This window comes from Hyperolius riggenbachi, chromosome 10, assembly GCF_040937935.1.
Source record: "Hyperolius riggenbachi isolate aHypRig1 chromosome 10, aHypRig1.pri, whole genome shotgun sequence".
Taxonomy (NCBI): domain Eukaryota; kingdom Metazoa; phylum Chordata; class Amphibia; order Anura; family Hyperoliidae; genus Hyperolius; species Hyperolius riggenbachi.
Genome location: NC_090655.1, coordinates 273,581,386 through 273,597,706, shown reverse-complemented (window position 1 = coordinate 273,597,706; position 16,321 = coordinate 273,581,386). Strand labels below are relative to the sequence as shown.

Sequence of the window (16,321 nt, the reverse complement as noted above, 5' to 3'; positions counted from 1 at the left end):
GGGGATGCGACTTTCTGAAAGCGGGGCCGGCAGGAGGTAATACGGCGCCGCAAGGGGGGCTCAGGGGGGGCAGCGGGACTGCCGCTGTCACTAGGGCTTATTTTCAGGGAGGGCTTATATTTCAGGCATGCTGCCCAATATCTGCTAGGGCTTACTTTAAGGGTAGGTTTTACTTTCGGGGAAACACGGTATATATATATATATATATATAATATATATATATATATATATATATATATATAAAATATATATATATATATATATAAAATATATATATATATATATATATATATATATATATATATATATATATATATATATATATATATATATATATATATATAATATATATATATATATATATAATGATCTGCTCTGCTATCTGCACAGGCAGACAGCTTTTTGACCATTTTTCAGGTCTGAGTGCTGCAAGTCTCTGGAAAAGAGACCTGTCTTCACTCTGCAATGTGAGAAAACGCGGAGAAGCCGCCGCCAATACTCAAGGTGAGGCGGCTGATTCCGCATTCAACATGGCAGCTGGCGCGCAGTCGGAGCGCGGAGAAACCGCCGCATGCTCTGACAACAGGGCGGCGGATTCCGCGTCCAATGCGGCAAGTTACACGCATAGGCCTGCGCCTCTCAGTAATGCGGAATGCAGAGAAACCGCCGCACGCACGGACAGCAGTGCGGCGGATTCCGCATCCAACACAGCAGAAACATTACAACGTATGACTGGTGTGGCTGGGACTGATAGTCCACACTGGTTTAGGAGGACGCGCGCGCACGCAGAGAGGCAGGGCCTTTATGGCAGTCAGAAGAGGGTCAGCTGACCAAGCCGGTCAGCTGACAATTTCAGCAACCTTCATTGGTCCAGCACTTAGGGGAGGCGCTGGAGAGCGCTAGTGTATATATACTGGGTGCTGGTCATTCATCTGGTGTCTGGCGTTGCGATCACTACGTGGTAGCACTCAGACCTTGTCAGTATCTGTGTTCTTTAGATCAGTTTCCAAGGTGTTGATGGCCAAGGATCTCACACCTTAGTCTAGGAAATGTGTTATTTGTATTATACTCTAGTTCAGTTTTCCAAGGTGTTGATGGCCAAGGAACTCACACCTTAGTCTAGGAATTCAGTACCATCTGTATTATTGTTATATTCTAGTCTAGTTCCTGGAGTGTGAGAATCTTGGAGCTCACACTCAAGCTTAGGCATTGTTGATTATTTGTTATGACCTTCTGTTTTCCTGACCGTTCTTCTGATCTCTGATTTTGTACCTTGTCATTCTGATACTCTGTTGCTGAACTCAGCTAGTCTCTGGAATCTGCATCTGTCTCCTGTCTCTGTATCTGATCTGTCTATCTGTTGCCGACCTGGCCTGTCCGACCTCGAGAACTATCTTCCCAGTTTGGAGATAGTTCACTAAACTGTCAGTGACACTGCACCATTGGTGCCACTCACACTCTTGTCCTTCCCACTGTCTCAGTCTGGCTCCGCCCCTTGGGGAGCATCAGACCTGTGGAAGGAATCTGATCCATAGCAGTAGCTCTTACTGTCTAGCACCTATCTTACGGGTGCTTTCCTCAAAGTATTACTGTTGCACCAAACACTCTCATCTCTCAGGTGTCCAGAGGTTAGAAGATATATCTGATTATCGGTGATACTGCAGATCATCAATAATCGGGTATATTCTGCATTCTCGGTGATACTGCAGATCACCGGTAATCAGACCCTCTCTGTGTTACACCGATCGTTACACTCGGGTCATATAACGTGCTCAGTCTTAATACAGAAACTAAACAAAAACAGAGAAAAGAAAGAACCCGAATCTAAACTATACAGTGTGTACGCCAAGTTCAATCATCGTACTTGTCTCTCATGCACTCCCCATTCATTCCCATCCATCCTCCTCTCCTCAATCTTACCACCCATACCCTCCATTCATTTCCTTGCACCCGTCTTCTCCTCAAAAAGAAAAATTCACCACCAACTCGTCACCCCCCTTTGTTTGGTTTCACACCCCGTCCTCTATCTTTACACCCAGCCGCAACCCTGCATTCCCTCACTTTCCCTGTCCTATACAATTATTGCTTCTCTTCCCAATCAAGGCAAACATCACACTTACTTTAGTTTCTCTTTGTATTTCTCTATTGCTGATTCCCATATCTCACCGGGTATCTGGAACTTATTTTCCAGGCCCCACTCTGCTGTTCCCTCCTCGCCCGACTCCATCCGCAATAAGTGTGTTGTTTGCCTTACCCACTCTTTTATAGAGGGTTTGTTTGAGGTTTTCCAATCTCTCACTATAATTACTTTTGCCGCCAGAGAGAGCATATAGAGTAGAAGTGCAGTATTTTTATTTCCACCTGTTTGACAATACCCGAAAATTGCCACCATGGTATCTACATGGGCACCCGGGGCTATGTAATCTTGAATGAATTATTCAATTTCTTTCCAAAAAAGTTGTAATATTGGACACTGCCATAACATATGTACTAAGTTCCCCACCCCAACATCTCCAACATTGTTTGTTGTCTTTAAGATTCATCTGGTACAGTTTTTCGGGGGTGAGATAACACCTTGAGGCTATCCTAAATTGTAATAATTGAATACTAGTGTTTCTGGGTACCCAGATGTTTGCTATAATATTCTCCCATGTAGATTCTTCTATTATCTCACCGGATTCTTTTCCCCATTTTTCTCTATATAGGTTTATAATCTGATCATTCCCTCTTGTCCCCAGGTGGTCGTACAGCCAGGACAGCAAATTCTCAGGAACAGCCTTCTGTAAGGCTTGGTGGTGTATTCTCCACAGTCAGCATACAACGCATGAGCTGACGTGAAGGAGGTACACACACTAGCACAAGGAAACAGGCTATCCCTAGTATAGTGGAGGGGAGGACCGACTCCAATAGGAGATTGTGGCGCACAGAGCCGGTGCAGACTTTCGCTATAACGTCTCAGCGCAAAGTAGCGCTGAGCTCATAAACCAGAACTGAGGAGATCAGGACAGGTAGACAGAATGAACGCTTGCTAGCTAGCCGCTACTTAGTGACAGCAAGCGTCCACAACAAGACAGACTGGAATGAGGCAGCCAATGCGTTTGCAGCGATGGCGTGCCTCACAAAGACAGGACAGGATAGTCAGGAAAAAGCAGGTTCAAGATAGATGAACGTAACACAGACAAATATACAATAAGTATGTTTTCCTAGCGTATTACAATTACAGCTATCAATGAAACTATTTGTAACGTCTGACTAACATATGTATATATCGGCAATGAACCGATATATGACATAAGCAGGAACGCTGACTAGGACTGGAGCAGTACAGGGAACAGGACTCAGAAGGATTCGCTATCTCTTCGCAGAGATGAACGCAATCCACAAATGGTAACAGAACAGGATTCAGAAGGATTCGTTATCTCTTCGCAGAGATGAACGCAATCCACAAACGGTAACAGAACAGGATTCAGAAGGATTCGTTATCTCTTCGCAGAGATGAACGCAATCCACAAACAGAACCAGGAGCAGGGTAACTAACTCAGCACGGGTGATCACGAAACGCGCAACCTACCAAAATGTGCTGGAAAGCTGACTAACTGCACACAGGATATAAACAGTTTGTGTACGTATACATCAGCGACACTGATGTATCAACGTAACACGAATACAAAGAAAATAATAAACGTGCTGGTATGCATATATATTGGCAATGAACCAATATATGATGCAAAGACCAGTAAAGTATCTTTAGAACAAGAAACACGATCGGGGGCTGAAGCAACAGCAAGACAGGCTTAAACTGAAGCTATGAAAACCCGAGGAAACCCTGCAGGAAGCAGATCTTTATACTGAGGTCATCCAATGGGAGCAGACATGCAGATTCCCACACAGGTGAATGATAATCAGTCACAGGCTGACAGCAGGGAAAGGCAGACAAAGCTATGCAGCTTGCATGGAAAGAGATCAGAACTGCCTGAGCTGCAGCACTACTACTTCCAGCAATACCTGCTGCAGCAGCGATCATGACAGTACCTCCCCCTTTAAAAGCGGATTCCAGATGCTTTTCAAAACTGAAATTCCCAACAAAACAGTCTGACTGATAATTCATGATGACCGGGACAGCCCGGCAAGACCAAATTCCAGAATCAGTCCCCACAAGACTGGACCCATCAGAACCAGAACCTACAGAACCATACCCATCAGTACTACAAGCCCCAGTGTGACACCCATCAGAACCATGATTTCCAGAAGAAAGCCCTCCGAAACTCCCTGAGCGATACCCACCGCCTTCCAGGAACCGTTCAAAAACGCCAAAGCCTTTGCAATGCCCACCGGGACTGTCTTTACCAACACAAAACCCACTGTTGAACCAGTCCAAGGCACCAGGACAAGTTTCCTCAGAGATCTCCCAGAACACTTCGAAGCTCCAAAGAGACCCCCATAGGTCAGAACGCCCCTTAGGCTCACATGGAGAACTATCAAGAACCCCTATGGAACCTAGGGCACTTCCCAAGTCAGGGCCACAAGGACAAACATCAAGATCAGGGCTTTCAGAGACCAGAACCACCTCTGGGCATGCAGGCAGACTGGCAACATCAGAACATGTTCCCACTAAGGAAGCATCAGAGCACGCTAACACCTTAGACACACTTGGGCATTCTGGCACACAAAGAACATCTGGGCACACTGGCACAAGAGAAACCTCTGGGCATGTCAAGGAACTGTGAGCCTCAGGGTCAGCCAAGACAGGACCAAAACCAGGACTGGCCAAAAAAAAATCATCATGACTAGACTTCGCAACTACTGGACTTTCACACAAGAATGCAGGATCAGACTTAGATGTCGCTGATTCCAGCAAAGTCAGTAACAAATCAGGTTCAGGGGCACTAACAAGACAGGACAAATCTTCTGATGTATGCACTGAACCAGATAGGGACTCCACAACTACCTCTGGACTGGACAGAGACTCATCTAATACACTGGATTGGAGCTCATGAGGGGCTGCAGAACAAATCAGTATTGCAGCAGCCCCCACTGGACCAGGCAAAACTGAGGGATTCCCTGGACAGGAAGGGGACTCTGGAACCTCTGCCACAGCGGCCAGAGAACCAGAATCTTTCAGGATACAGGGCTGGGTTTCAGGAACACTCATCAGACCGGACTGAATTTCTGAGATTTCTATTATTTTGACCAGAGAATCAGAATTATCCATGTTACAGGGCAGGACTTCTGAAACATTCAGAGGACAGGGCTGGAGTTCCTCGGCTGTTACAACACTGGAGAGGGACTCAACAACATTGGTTAAATCAGACTGTGTACAGGGCAAGGTATCTAACACACTTGCTGACGAGGACAATATTTCAATGGCTTCTGCTTCACTGGGCAGAGATTCATCAAGTTTTATTAGAGCAGACTGTAATTCCAAAACAGCTGCTAAACAAGTGAAAATTGCTGCAACACCCACTGAGGTAAGCAGTGCCTCAGAGTCTTCTGCTAGAGGGTTTGAAGTATCCAAAGTACTGGGTGAAGCATAGGACTCTGCGACCCCAGCTTCACTGGACAGGATCACTGAACAGTCCATATTGCAGGGCAAAACCATGGAAGCACCTGCTGGACAGCATAAGGATTCTGTGACCTGAGCTTCATAGGAGAGATCTACTGCACAATTCATGGTACAGGGCAAATTTACTGGAACATTTTCTGAACAAGGTACTAATTCTGCGATTTCAGGTTCACATAGCAGATGCTCTGAGCTATTCACGATACAGGGCAAATTTACTGGAACATTTTCTGAACAAGGTAATAATTCTGCGATTTCAGGTTCACATAGCAGATGCTCTGAGCTATTCACGATACAGGGCAAATTTACTGGAACATTTTCTGAACAAGGTAATAATTCTGCGATTTCAGGTTCACATAGCAGATGCTCTGAGCTATTCACGAAACTAGAGCGAGGTGTAGAAACAGGAAGATCAAGACACAATGTTTGCTCATCTGAATCACCATTCATTTGTAAAATTGGGAAATTCAGATGCTGGGGTTCTGAGGTTTCTAGACAGGATTGCTGGGACTTGGAAACTGATGTAGTGCATCTATTGGCATCTGCTGGATCAGACAGGAGTTGAACTTTATTAACACAGGTAATTTCTGCAGAAGTGTTTGCAGAGGCAGGCAAGATTTTTCTGGTGTCTGTTTCACTGAACAAAGACTCATGAGTACTGGCTAGGCTGGACTCAGAAGTCAGCAGGACCTCTGGATTCTCTGCTGATAAATTTGTGCAGGGCAAGGTTAAGAAAGTATCAGTGGTTTCTGTTTTACTGGGAAGTAACACTGAGTTATCCATGGTACAGGGTGGAATTGCAGGAACTTCAATTTCACACAAGAAGAGCTCCGAATCACCTGCTGCATCAGCCAAAGGTGCTGAAGCAGGTGGGTCAGAACGCCAAATTTGCGAATTCGGAGTCACATAAAAATCATCCAAAATCAGTTCCCACACATCAATCAAAGGAGCCACACAGTCATACCTACACACACCAGTCTCTACTAGGTTATAGGCTGACTTAATGCATGCATTCAATACCATCTCACTTTTTGCACTGTAAAATTGACAAAATGAACTTGAATCACTCTTCCATTCACAGACCAGGGCTTCCATCTCTCCCCTCTCGAATGGAGAATCCCATGCATACTTAACAGCGAAACATTCCGGCTGATCGCAGTTTGCAGATATGATTGTGGCAGGGACATGTATTGGGTAATTAGCAGGTGATTGGCAGATTCCTTATTCTTAAGAATCTCCAATACCTGTAGCAAGTGTTGAACTGTACTGTATGCAAACTTCCCTTGGTTCACAAATAAGTTGATTTGTTCAATACTCTGTAATATCTCCTCATAATCATACTCAGATAATTATTTTAAACAAACATCTTTATTTTCCCTAGCCAGGGAGGAGAGTTCATTAGTAGTTTCATAAGTCCATTTAACTCCCCTGAAAGACAATTGCATTTCATTATCTGTTAATGGCAGAATCTCATTATAGGTCTCAGTCGCTAAGGGTAACGACTCTGCAGATCGGACACGTTTCTTAGAACGTTTGCGTTTGGCCTTAGACCCTGCTGCCTTTGGTGATTTATTCAAAGCTGCAGGAAAATTATCAGGAACCCTCTCTGCTTGCTGATCATTTTTGCAAACAATTGAAGGGGAAGCTGATTGGCCTGCTGCCAGGAGTTCATTTAGAGGAAAAGGCAATGGATCTATGCGCAACCAGTTATGGATCACAAACGCTAGAAATTCCAGCGGTCTCTCTTTCAAATCGGAATGATTGAGAACATCAAATGCCCACTGAAACAATTCCCCTTTAAACAAAAGATAACTTAGCTGGAGTGCCCAGGTTGAAACAGGAGTCGCTTGGAGATCGGGATTGGCCAGGAACCTGGCACATTCAGAGAAAAACTCATTTTCTGTTTCAGAGTTAAGTTCTTCAAATTTCTTAAAGGAACAGGAACCATAATTAACAGTGTCATACTTTCTGGGAATCCCCCCCACAATGGGGATTGGTAATGGGGTTTTCATAATGTAAGGCTTGGTGGTGTATTCTCCACAGTCAGCATACAACGCATGAGCTGACGTGGAGGAGGTACACACACTAGCACAAGGAAACAGGCTATCCCTAGTATAGTGGAGGGGAGGACCGACTCCAATAGGAGATTGTGGCGCACAGAGCCGGTGCAGACTTTCGCTATAACGTCTCAGCGCAAAGTAGCGCTGAGCTCATAAACCAGAACTGAGGAGATCAGGACAGGTAGACAGAATGAACGCTTGCTAGCTAGCCGCTACTTAGTGACAGCAAGCGTCCACAACAAGACAGACTGGAATGAGGCAGCCAATGCGTTTGCAGCGATGGCGTGCCTCACAAAGACAGGACAGGATAGTCAGGAAATAGCAGGGTCAAGATAGATGAACGTAACACAGACAAATATACAATAAGTATGTTTTCCTAGCGTATTACAATTACAGCTATCAATGAAACTATTTGTAACGTCTGACTAACATATGTATATATCGGCAATGAACCGATATATGACATAAGCAGGAACGCTGACTAGGACTGGAGCAGTACAGGGAACAGGACTCAGAAGGATTTGCTATCTCTTCGCAGAGATGAACGCAATCCACAAACGGTAACAGAACAGGATTCAGAAGGATTCGTTATCTCTTCGCAGCGATGAACGCAATCCACAAACGGTAACAGAACAGGATTCAGAAGGATTCGTTATCTCTTCGCAGAGATGAACGCAATCCACAAACAGAACCAGGAGCAGGGTAACTAACTCAGCACGGGTGATCACGAAACGCGCAACCTACCAAAACGTGCTGGAAAGCTGACTAACTGCACACAGGATATAAACAGTTCGTGTACGTATACATCAGCGACACTGATGTATCAACGTAACACGAATACAAAGAAAATAATAAACGTGCTGGTATGCATATATATTGGCAATGAACCAATATATGATGCAAAGACCAGCAAAGTATCTTTAGAACAAGAAACACGATCGGGGGCTGAAGCAACAGCAAGACAGGCTTAAACTGAAGCTATGAAAACCCGAGGAAACCCTGCAGGAAGCAGATCTTTATACTGAGGTCATCCAATGGGAGCAGACATGCAGATTCCCACACAGGTGAATGATAATCAGTCACAGGCTGACAGCAGGGAAAGGCAGACAAAGCTATGCAGCTTGCATGGAAAGAGATCAGAACTGCCTGAACTGCAGCACTACTACTTCCAGCAATACCTCCTGCAGCAGCGATCATGACACCTTCTTTTTAAAATGTTCCTCTAGTTTATTTAGAGTGCATCTTATTGATCCCTCCTTTTTTCTCAATCCCGCCAGGTAACTTTGCAACTGTAATCCCCCAAAAACAGTCCCAGGAGCTATATCCTGTATCGTGTCTATTACCCTTAAGTCCTCATCTAGTTTGTTCTTTTTTAACCAGCCCCGTTCCTTTGCAGGGATAAAATCTGAATTATTCAAGATTAGCCTTAATGGGGATGTGCCTGAGCCCTGTTTTTTCATATAGTCTAGAATAGCTTTTAAGGTAGGGATAATAAAGGGGTGATCCGACCTCCTCATTGCCTTTTCAATTCTTTTTTTATCCCAGGACAGAGTCCCTTGCATGTCCACACTCCCATATTCCATCCTAACCCAAATTTTGTTTGGGGAGCCTTGCCTCCACTCTAACATTCTCCCTAACAGGATAGCTTGATAGTACCTTGATAGGTCAGGCGCCGCCAGACCTCCCTGTTTTTTATCCCTAGTAAATTTTTTTATAACCAATTCTCGCCTTTTTATTTCTCCAGATATACTTTGAAAAGATGTTATGCACTGCAGCGAGCCAATTCTGCTGTATTTCTACTGGGATATTTTGTAATTTAAAGAGTAATCTTGGCAACAGGTTCATTTTTATTACATTTATTCTCCCCAGACTATTAAAACACCGTAGCTCCCACTGTTTCAATATATTAGTGCAAGATTCCAATTCCTTACCAAAGTTGCTAACAAAAAGGCGCTGCAAATTACTACATATGTTTACCCCTAGATATTTGATATAATCATTGTTCCACAGTATTTTATGCTTCCGTCTTATTATTTCTTTAGTCTCCTTGCTGCAGCCCAGGTTAAGGGCCATCGTTTTAGTTATATTTATTTTATAATTTGAGTATTTCCCAAACGTACTGGCGAGATTCAGTATTCTCCCTATTGACTTTTCTGGTTTTGTGAACGTCAAAATTACATCATCTGCGTACGCACAGATTTTAATCTCTTCCTTCCCTATCTTTAAGCCTTTAATGTCTGCATCTGCCTGTATAGTCTGTATAAAGGTCTCCAATACCAGATTAAATAAACTAGGGGAGAGAGGGCAGCCCTGCCTGACCCTGTTTGTCAGACTAAAAAATTCTGAGTAGAAGCCATTCACATTTATGTAAGCGGATTGGTTTTGAGTACAGTTTTTTAATCCTTCCAATAAAATTTTCCCCCAATCCAAATTTTTCCATTGTTGCATATAAAAATTCTCTGGATACCCTATCGAATGCTTTTTCTGCATCGACGGCAAGCAGGGCCGCCTCTCCCCCCCCTTTTCCCACTATGATATATAAAATGTATTACCGTGTATATATTATCCTTTATATTTCTGCCCTTTCTGAAGCCAATTTGTTGTTTCCCTAACAACAGATCTATTTTCTTGTTTAATCTGTTTGACAATATTTTGGCGTATATTTTGACGTCTATATTTATTAAAGAAATAGGGCGATAGTTTGAGATTTCTACAGGTGATTTTTGTTCTTTGGGGATTACAGTTATTATAGCTTTATTCGAGGGGTCCGAAAAAGTTGTTTTATCTAATGTTCCATTGACCATTGTACAAAAAGGGTCTGCTAATACTGCCGCAAACTTTTTATAGAATTTGCCCGTATAACCGTCTAGGCCTGGGCTTTTATTGTTTATAACTTTTTGGGCTACTTCTAAAAATTCTTCTTTTTTAATTGGTTCCCCCAGTTCCTCCTGATCTTCTTTAGTCAAAATTGGTAGAGTTACTTTATCCAGAAATGCCATTGGCTTAAATTTGTCATTACTTACTTCTAAATTATATAAATTCGTATAATATGCCAGAAAAGCTTTACTTATTCCCTCTGTATCATAAACCATTTTTTTTATCCATATTATAGATTTTTTCAATAAATGTTTTTGCTTTCCCTTTCTTTAATCTATCCGCCATTACCTTCCCTGATTTATTTAAAATAAGGCATTGCTTCGGCATAAGTTTTCGTAATTTTTCTTACATTTCGCATTCAGTAAATTATTTAAATCCTGTTTAGTTTGTTCAATCTCGTCTTTCAACAAAGCAGATGGTTCGGTTTTATGTTTATGTTAATCTGAACCCTGATGTACTTTATCTTATCTTTTTTTTCTTTTTTGGATATGACTATATTAAGCAATTAAAAATCAAACAAACGATGATGCAAAACGAACCCAACACAAGAGAGCTTCAGTGAAGCAGAGTGATAGCGTTGGGTACAGTACAACATCAATTGTACGCTGAGTTTGAAGAAAAAAAAAAAAAATAACGTGCTCAGATACTTGATTAGGGTCTGGGCGCCTATTAAATGAATGTCACCCAAGACTGTCCAACAGAGCTATGCCATGCTCCAATGTACCTACAAGCTATTCTGTCATCTATTCAGTCAACTATTCAAATATAGAAACCTACACATACAGAATTATCCATGGCTACAATTACTAAGTGATGCCTAATGATGTTGATCCAGGGATTTTATCTGATTGACATCTGGAGTCGGGAAGGAATTTTTTTCCCTTTTGGGGCTAATTGGACCATGCCTTGTAACGTTTTTTTCGCCTTCGTCTGGATCAACAGGGATATGTGAGGGAGCAGGCTGGTGTTGTACTTTGTTCTCTGGTTGAACTCGATGGACGTATGTCTTTTTTCAACCAAAATAACTATGTAAGAATATACACACACTGTATACACACAGAAACACACCATACACACACTGTACACACACTGTACACACACACACTGTAATATACACCCAACACATTTACTGTACACGCACATTCTACATTCTCTGCCCTGTGCACACAAAAAAACTAGATCCCCCTTCTCACACACACACACTGTACACACAGACACTGTACATACACCACACACATTCATTCATTCTGAAACCTCGTGCACACAGCAAACTAAATCCCCCTTCTCTTCTGTACATCAGGTGGGTGCACTATGGCTGCTGTCTGCATGCTGGCAACAGTGTCCCAGGGCAGCTCCATCCTGATTACAGCCAAGCAGTCCTGTTAGCTGTGGGAGGGGGTGTGGTTGCTCTGCCTGACATAAGACACCAGCCTCACAGCCCTGCACAGTCTTTGTAACATAATAAATGCAGAGTGGAGCGTAATTAAACGTTACCCAGTCCTTTTATGATACAAGTCTCCTCTGCTTCCTCATAAGTTGTATGGGCTGTGCAGTCAGCCAATCACCATGCGGCTTCACTCCCTGCATGGTGATTGGCTGGCTGCACAGCCCATACAACTTATGAGGAAGTGGAGGAGACATATAAGAGGACCGAGTAAAGTTTAATTATGCTCCACTCTGCATTTATTATCTACAGACTATCCCCCCTCCTCCTAGCTGTAATCCCTCCCAGACCTCTTACCTGCCCTGCCACTGCAGCTGAGTGGCACAACATGCTGGACACTGGAACAGTCAGGGAGACCACCTGGGGGCTCAGCATAAATCGGGGGCCCTGGCACAATTGCCCCCTTTGCCTCTATGGCAGCACCAGCCCTGAGTATAGGTTAGCCAGCCATAGGTTCCACAGTATAGGTCAGCAAGCTATAGGTGCCCCAGTATAGGTTAGCCAACCTAGGTGCCCCAGTATAGGTTAGGCAGCTATAGGTTCCCCAGTATAGGTCAGCAAGCTATAGGTGCCCCAGTATAGGTTAGCCAACCTAGGTGCCCCAGTATAGGTTAGCCAGCCATAGGTTCCCCAGTATAGGTTAGGCAGCTATAAGTTCCCCAGCATAGGTTAGGAAGCTATAGGTGCCCCAGTAAAGATTAACCAGCTATAGGTTCCCCAATATAGGTTAGGAAGCATTAGGGGCCCCAGTATAGGTTCAAAAGCTATTGGATCCCCAGTATAGGTTAGCCAGCTATAGGTGAGCCAGCTATCGGTTCCTAAGTATAGGTTAGCCAGCTATAGGTGCCCCAGTATAGGTTAGTCAGCCATAGGTGCTCCAGTACAGGTTACAGGTTAGCTAGCTATAAGTGCCCCAGTACAGGATTCCCTCCATCAGAAACAATAGCGGGTGGCCAGTGCTGATCCTCACTGTGCCTCTCACCCACACCAATTGCATCACCAGCTCCAGTCTTCTCTGTCCACAGTACAGGGGCACAGCTTGATGACATCATCAAGATGCATCCCGGTACTGTGGCCAGAGAAGACCAGAGCTTGTGGTGCTATCGGCACGGTAACAACACCGGCCACCCGCTATTGCTGCGGAGGGAGGAAGAGGAGGCGGGCGGGGGAAATATCTGTGGGTAGATCGCTGGGGGGCGGGTCAGCTGACGCTAGCTGAGGGGCATGAACAATAAGTGAGTGATGCATATAAACACCACCCAACATTTCTCAATACAGTAGAATCTTGTTATACAGTATTTAACTCCAAGGGTCCTGGACAAGTGGTTTACTATATCAGAAATTGTCATTTTCATGCACACATACTATACTATACTATACTGCTGTGTTTTCATTAAGTCAACAATTGGGAGTCATTTTTTCTTTTCTAATGGCATTTTATTGAAAATGCAAACCTAAAACAACGGTTTTACAAACTTTCATTTTTTTTATAGCAAAAATTGGCACCACCAGCGATTGGCAGCACAGAGTCCATGAGACCTCACACAGAGACTGAGCATACGGCGGTCAGACTCGGACATTTTGGGCTGGTGAAGGGGGCTCCTTTGCCTTACTTGTAGCATACAGTACTTGCGGCAAACAATAGTCTATGGCACCGCTGTTACTCCATAGCAAGGATGCATATTTGGTAGATGGGCTGCCTGGCCAGGCAACACAAATCCCAGGCTGGGCAAATTCCAGCACTGCCTCCTGTAACTGGGTAAGACAAAACTTCCTGTTCATACTTGGGCCAATTATGCGAGAAACACAAAAGATCATGGCATCCGAATCAGTAATGCTCACCCTAGCTTAAGCCCCCTACAATAGGCACATCCAGCAGAGGTGCAGCACCCAGGACTCATTGAGTCTCCAATCATGTGTGCAACAACTGTAGGGGGGATTCAGTGGGGCAAGAGAGGCATCCAATCACAGCACATGCCAGTGGCCTTCAACAGATGTCATAATACCTCATAGTGAGGGCCAAAACGGGTGAGACGGGGGATTGTAGACAAAGCCGGTGATGCTGAGGAACGAGGCTGCGGCAAAGGATGGTGATTTGTGGAACGCACAGGCGGAAGCGTGAGTCACGTTGTTAGGATTGTATCCACACTCTATAAATTACTGTGCTGGTGAACTGGATTCCTGGGCGACTGGGATGCCCCGAGTGGTGGCAAAGGGTGAAAACTAGCTGCATGGAGTGGGGCATTAGTGGCCGCATCCTTGCAAAAAAAAACAAAAAAAAAAACAACGTTCTAACTAGGCTTAGTACAGACCTGGCCAAAAGTTTTAAGACTGTCAAAAATCGTATTATTTTCACAAAGTTTGCTGCTAAACTGCTTTCAGATCTTTGTTTCAGTTGTTTATGAGATGTTCTGAAATATAATTATTAGCACTTCATACGTTTCAAAGGCTTCTATTGACAATTACATAAGAATCAGTATTTGCAGTGTTGGCCCTTCTTTTTCAGGACCTCTGCAATGCGACTGAACATGCTTTCAATCAACTTCTGGGCCAAATCCTGACTGATAGCAACCCATTCTTTCATAAAGAATTTTTTGAGTTACTCAGAATTAGTCGTTTTTTGTTTGTCCATCCGCCTCTTGAGGAATGACAAGTTCTCAATGGGATTAAGATCTGGGGAGTTTCCAGGCCATGGACCCAAAATTTAAATGTTTTGGTCTCCGAGACACTTATCACTTTTGCCTTATGACACGGTGCTCCATTGTGCTGGAAAATGCATTGTTCTTCACCAAACTGTTGGATTGTTGGAAGAAGTTGCTGTTAGAGGGTGTTTTGGTACCGTTCTTTATTCATGGCTGTGTTTTTTGGCAAAATTGTGAGTGAGCCCACTCCCTTGGATGAGAAGCAACCCCACACATGAATGGCCTCAGGATGCGTTACTGTTGGCATGACACAGGACTGATGGTAGCGCTCACCTTTTCTTCTGACAAGCCTTTTTCCAGATGCCCCAAACAATCGGAAAGGGGCTTCTTTGGAGAATATGACTTTGCCCCAGTCCTCAGCAGTCCATTCACCATACTTTCTGCAGAAGATAAATCTGTCCCTGATGCTTTTTTTGGGAGAGAAGTGGCTTCTTTGCTGCCCTTCTTGACACCAGGCCATCTTCCAAAAGTCTTTGCCTCACTGTGCGTGCAGATGCACTCACACCTGCCTGCTGCCATTCCTGAGCAACCTCTGCACTGGTTGCACTCCGATCCCGCAGCTGAATCCTCTTTAGGAGACTATCCTGGAGCTTGCTGGAATTTTTTTGATGCCTTGAAGCCTTCTTAATGAGAATTGAACCTCTTTCGTTGAAGTTCTTGATGATCCTATAAATTGCTGGTTTAGGTGCAATCCTAGTAGCCACAATATCCTTGTCTGTGAAGCCATTTTTATACAACGCAATGATGGCTGCATGCGTTTCTTTGCTGGTCACCATGGTTAACAATGGAAGATCAATGATTTTAAGCATCACCCTCCTTTTAACATGTCAAGTCTGCCATTCTAACCCAATCAGCCTGACATAATGATCTCCAGCCTTGTGCTCGTCAACTTTCTCACCTGAGTTAACAAGACGATTACTGAAATGATCTCAGCAGGTCCTTTTTATGACAGCAATGAAATGCAGTGGAAAGGGTTTTTTGGGGATTCAGTTATTTTTCATGGCAAAGAATGCAATTTATCTGAACACTCTTCACAACATTCTGGAGTATATGCAAATTGCTATTATAAAAACTTAAGCACCAACTTTTCTAATTTCCAATATTTTTTGACAGTCTCAAAACTTTTGGCCAGGACTGTACTATCTTTGTCTCATCATTTCACCTCAGGCCAGGGACTTAAAGGACAACTGAAGTGACAAGAATATGGAGGTTGCCATATGTATTCCCTGTTAAACAGTACCAGTCACCTGGCAGTCCTGATGATCTATTTGGCTGCAGTAGTGTCTGAATAACGCCAGAAACAAGCATGCAGCTAATGACAGTTATAGTCTCTATTCACTAAGCTTATCTCCTGTCTTTAATAATGTTTCTAGAGTTATCTCCATGGTGATGAGGCATGTAGTATCCGGGAAACATTTGACCTTAGGCAAACCTTAAGGTGCGAACACACGCACTACTATAAGGAACAACGGGTCCGTCAGACCCTCCCGCTGGGCGAGCGTTCCAGTGACAGTAGAGCGTGTGTACAGTCTGTCTGCAGACTGATAAGGCTCCGCTCAGCGGATCATTCAGAAACAGTGTTATCAGTCTGCCGACAGACTGTAAACACGCAAAAAAATAACAACAGAATTCTAAAGGTAAAGACAGGCTGTTAATTAACTGCATGTGAAAATAACTA

The 16,321-nt window shown here is 43.8% G+C and overlaps 1 protein-coding gene across 1 annotated transcript in view; it reads right to left on the bottom strand.

Annotated features, from left to right (window-relative positions):
• Positions 1-16,321, bottom strand: part of LOC137537209 (uncharacterized) — a 240,790-nt gene that overhangs the window by 208,737 nt on the left and 15,732 nt on the right. The window lies entirely within an intron of this gene.